The following is a 5,821-nucleotide window of genomic DNA, read 5'->3' as shown; positions in this document are numbered from 1 at the left end:
ACAGCTACAAATTTTGTAGCTAGCTACAGTAGTGTCACTACAAGTAGCACGCTACGTCTGACCACTGAGGAGCCCCTAGGAAAAATGATCAAAAAGTTAAAATCCAACAAGTCCCCTGGAAGTGATGACATTGTGGCTGAAATGATAAAGAATGCAGGAGGAAGTATTATAGAAGAAATAACAGAGCTCATTAGCAGCATATGGAATAAGGAGAAAATGCCTACAGAGTGGAGAATCGGTATCATATGTCCTATACATAAAAAAGGAGACAAATTGGAATGCTCAAATTACAGAGGCATAACATTACTGAATTTAATGTACAAAAATACTATCAGGAATCTTAAATGAGAGAATAAAAAACTACACAGAGATGATACTACTGTAGATGAATATCAGTGTGGATTTAGATCAATTAGAAGTACAACAAACCAACTATTCGTAACAAGACAGATAATAGAAAAGCACTATGAACATAATGTAACCCTCTACATACTTTTTGTAGATTTCAAACAGGCCTTTGACAGACTAACTAACTAACTCTCTAGCCTTCTTAAACCCGAAGGTTCATGGCTGCAGCAACACAGGCCTTCCATGTTTCCCTATCTTGAGCAAGATCTATATACTCTTTTCCATCCCTACCGATTTCCCTTAGGTCCATCTCAACGTTGTCCCTCCATCTTCGTCTTGGCCTTCCTACAGGTCTCTTACCATCAGGTTTCCCAACAAGAATCCTGTAAACTCCTCTTTCCTCTCCCATTCGTGCCACATGGCCTGCCCACCTAAGTCTTCTTGATTTAATCATTCTAATAATATCTGGACTTGAATACAAATTATGTAGTTCTAAATTATGTAACCTTCTCCACTCACCTGTCTCCTCATCCCTTTTAGGTCCAAATATTTTCCTAAGGATCTTATTTTCAAATACTCTCAAGTTATGTTCCTCTTTCAATGTAAGGGACCAAGTTTCACATCCATATAATACTACAGGCAAAATTACTGTTTTGTATATTTTAACTTTTAGTTTCTTAGATATTAAACGAGAAAACAAAAGTTTATGAAGAGAGAAGTAACATGCATTTCCTGAATTAAGCCTACTTTTTATTTCCTCTTTAATATAATTTTCATTTGTTAATATTACTCCTAAGTATTTGAATTTGGAAACTGGTTCAAACGAGTTGTTATCAATAATTAGATTTTGATTATTACCTAACACTTGGTTTCGGCCTGTAAGCATATATTTAGTTTTCTCTTTGTTAACTTCCAAACCTATCTCTTTAGCAGTTTTGAAAAATATTTTAGCATTATTCTTAATTGTATTCAGATCATCCCCCAGTAAGTCTACATCATCTGCATATGCTAACAACTGAGTCACACCATTTAATTTTAGTCCTTCTTTAGTTTCTTTTACTTTCCTAACAGCATATTCTAAGGCAAAATTAAAGAGCAATGGAGATAATGCATCTCCTTGTTTTAACCCATCATGAATTGTAAATTTGTCAGACATATTAATACCCACACGAATTTTACTTTCCGTTTCACTGGTGCATACTTTTATCATACTAACAAGCTTCTTAGGTATTCCAAACTCTACTAATATATTATATAGTTTATCTCGTTTGACTGAATCATATGCTTTTTTAAAATCAATGAATAGCTGATGGACATTTTGATTATATTCCCACTTTTTTTCAAGTGTCTGTCTGATGTGAAAAATTTGATCTGTAGTTGATCTGTTACGTTTAAATCCACATTGATAATCACCTATAATTTCATTAGCATATGGGGTTAGTCTTGTTAAAAGAATGTTAGATAATATTTTATATGTTGTTGAGAGTAGAGAAATTCCACGGTAATTATTGCAGTTCATTTTATCACCTTTTTTAAACACAGGAACAATTATGGATTCTTTCCACTGTTGAGGGATTTCTTCTTTTTTCCATATTAAACAAATTAATTAATGAATTTGACATATTAATGAATTTCCACCATATTTAATTAACTCAGCTGGTATTAAATCAATGCCAGGTGCTTTGTTATTCTTTAGCCTTTTAATAGCATCTTTAACTTCAGTCAAGTTAGGTTCTGGAACTAAAGGTTCTGCTGTGTGTACTTCATTCACTTCTGATTTATCTCCTACATGGACATTTAAAAGGTCATTAAAGTAGTTCTTCCATCTATTTAGAATATCACTTGGGTCAGATAGAAAATCACCGTCTTTATCTTTTATCAAGTTTACTTTAGGTTGCCACCCCTTTCTAAACTCATTTACACCTTTATATAAATCTCTGATATTTTTATTTTTGCTGTTTGTTTCAATTTCGTTAATTTTGCTTTTCAAGTAATCTCTTTTTTTACTTCTAAACGTGCGGTTAACTTCTCGCTTTATTCTATTATAATTGTTTAGATTTGTATCATCAGAGTTATTTAACCACCTAAGTCTAGCCTGATTTCTTATTTCTATTAGATTATGACATTCATTATCAAACCATGGCTTACTTTTTCTCGGTTTATGGTATCCTATACTTTCTTTAGCTGCTGATTCTATTGCATTACGTATGTGCTCCCAATTCTTATTTACGTCTGTTTCATTTATATTTTCATCATCATTTAAATCCTGCAACACATCAAATCTATTTGACAATTTAATTTGGTAATCTTTCTTAATTCTTTCATTAGTAAACTTTCCTGTATCAAATTTTAGAACTTTTAGATTTTGTTGCTTATGATTTATCACTGAGAGTCTTTCTCTTAATTTAGCAATTACTAAATAATGGTCACTGGCACAGTCAGCACCTCTATGTGTACGAACGTCAATTATACTAGTATGCCTTCTCTTATCAATGAGAATATGATCTATGTGATTATGAGTTTTACCATCTGGAGAAGACCAGGTATATTTATGGATATCTTTATGTTTAAAAGTGGTACTTTTCACAATTAAATTCTTTGAGGTTGCAAAAGTAATCAATCTTATACCATTATCATTACTTAATTCATGAAGACTTTCTTTACCAATTGTGGGTTTAAATGTCTCTTCTTTGCCAATTTGTGCATTATTGCACAAGAAAAGAATTATTGCAGATCATGAGACAATTAAACTACCCAGATAAAGTAGTGAGACTAATAAAAATGATCCCTGTGCATACAATAGCAAAAGTTAAAGTTGGAAATGAGATAAGCACTTCATTTGACCTCAACAGCAGAGTAAAACAGGGAGATGGGTTGTCAACTACCCTTTTCAACATTACACTTCACAGAGCCATTAGTACAATTAACAAAAGGCAGACTATATTTACCAAGACTAGTCAAATCTGCACCTATGCAGATGATAGAAAATTCAATTAAACAAGTATTTCAAGAACTACCAAAAGAAACAGAAAGTAGGACTACAGGTAAACATCGAAAAGATTTGGGATTTGATTTAATTTTGTTTGTGATATTGCCAATGTATTCAATGTATTTCGTTTTCTGCAGTTTTTTAGATTGGCGTCGTAAATCGGTGAAAGTTTTTCATGTGTTTTCATTTGGAAATGTTTTCCAGATATCCCAGGGCTTCTTTAGGTTGTGAAGGGCAAGTAGAAGTTCAGGGTCACACCAAGAAGGAAATTTGCACGATTTATTTTTCTTGAGTGGCACATAGTATTTTATTACTGCGTGAATCACATCTGTCAGCATGTCACACGCTTCGTCCACATTTTTACTTTCCAGGATTGTCCAGGGGATGGAATCCAGAACCGAAGGGATGTCGCCCCAGGGTGCTTTGCTCCAAACAAGGTATTAGCATTCTGGGGTAGGAGATCCTTGACTCCTCAGGTGGTCAGGGAGCCAAAATACAGTGTCCAGCAATTCGTGGTCTGAAGGGATGAGGTTTCTCGAAGGGGTGATGTGCGCTGAAGGGAGTGAGGATAGAATGTAGTCCTGGTTATTGTCTTTATGCGTGTTGTACATATTGTGTTGTTGAAGTCGAGGCCATGTATGAAGTGATCCAATGCCGTGCGTAGAGTCGGTCCATGTGATTGAAAGATTAAATCACCGAGGAAAATTACATCAACCATAGAGGATGCTGACATCACAGGTAACAAGCCTCCAGAACTGCTACAGGGCAAGTTTTGTGTGGCCTGTTAAAACAACGGATGTATAGTTTGCTTTTTTTGGCGAGAAGCACCTCCACCCATAGGATTTCACAATTACAATCCAGATCACTTTGATCCACACTTCTCCATTTGTTGTTCACAAAAAGCATCACTTCCCCGCCCCTTGATCCTCTGTCTTTCCTGTAGGTAGTGAACTGTTTTGAAAATGGCAGTTCACAATCCAGAACACTGTCCTTCTGCCAAGTTTCGGTTATTGCAATGTAATCTTGTTCCATAAAGTATCCCATTTCTATAGTGCAGTCAATGAGCTTATTTTTGATACTCTGGGCATTGTGATATTACACTTTATAGTCCCCACACAACAGCACAAGGAAGAGAAAGTTCAAGCGCCAGTGATGAATTCTTATGATACCTTTTTAATCAGCAAAGTTATAGAAACATAGACCAATAGTAAGTATAATAACTTTAGTTTCAATTGCTATTTTTTTAAAATTCTTGTTGTTTAGAAATGTACACGTTACTTTTTAAAAAAAACTACGAAGTGGCCACTTTGCCCACCTTGGTTGGGTAAAACCAGCACCTTGCCACTTTACCCGCATTGGTAAATGAACAAATCACATTGATTCAGAGTGTGTATTTAATCAACAAAAGCTGAAATAATACACATTAAGAATAAGTATTATGTTTTTTAAGTATTATCTTAAGTATGAAATCTTTGAAAGATAAAGTAAATAGTAATTTGTAATCAATTGTCTATCAATAAAGGATTAGGCATAGGGTCTATTTGCAAAATTCGCACTGTAACTCATCATCTTCTTCGTCTCGACTGGCACACTCTTTATGTGCCCACTTCTTACATTTTAAACATCTAATCCATCCTTCATTGGCTTTCGAGTTTGAGTTTGCAAGGCACAAAGTGAGAAAAGGCCAAATTTCTGGAATTCCTTTACATGTAGTGAGGCGATGTTCATTTGTATCCATCTCTCCACATTTTCATTCTGCGTCATCATCCTCTTCTTCTTCGTCTGGTTCAAAAGTAAGCTGTCTTTTTGTTCGAACTGCCTTTTGAGTTTGAGTTTTCTTCTGAATGTTAGGCTTATGTTTTTTATTAGGTGGGAGGCTTTTTTTTCTCCATCCTCTTTCTCTTCTTAACCTCCTCCTCTTGTTTTTTCTGCTTTTCTGTAATTAGTTCATTTTTATAAGGACTGGATGTTATAACAGCTGCTCTACCTTTGTTCCTATTTTGCTTTCTTTACTTTACAAAGGTCTGTTTTGGTAGAGGAATAATTACTGCAAACAAACTTCACGCTCCACCACTGGGTCCAGCCATTGCCACCTCTTCAGCCAAAACTCCACCACTGGGTTCATCCACTACTTCCTCTTCAGCCAAAACTCCACCACTGGGTTCATTCACTACTTCCTCTTCTGTTGAAATTGGTCCATCTCCATGTTCATCCAGTGCATTTTCACAGTTTGCTTGGTCTTCGACAACATTGAGATCATTGTTTTGGGGGTTCATCGGAATGTCAGACACTTCTGCAGTTGCAAAATCAGCATTAGAAAACACATCGGGGTCCAAAGGAAAGACCCCTCACAAAATTAAAGAAGTTTACTAATTTGGAACTGTGTTATGATCCTTCCAGGGTTGTTTTGGAGGAACTTCTCACAAGCTTGAATGTAATAAGTCTTAAAGGGGGCCATAAAGGACACATCCAGTGGCTGCAGCA

This window comes from Lepisma saccharinum, chromosome 2, assembly GCF_977018435.1.
Source record: "Lepisma saccharinum chromosome 2, izLepSacc3.1, whole genome shotgun sequence".
NCBI lineage: Eukaryota > Metazoa > Arthropoda > Insecta > Zygentoma > Lepismatidae > Lepisma > Lepisma saccharinum.
Note: the sequence above shows the minus strand (reverse complement) of the source record.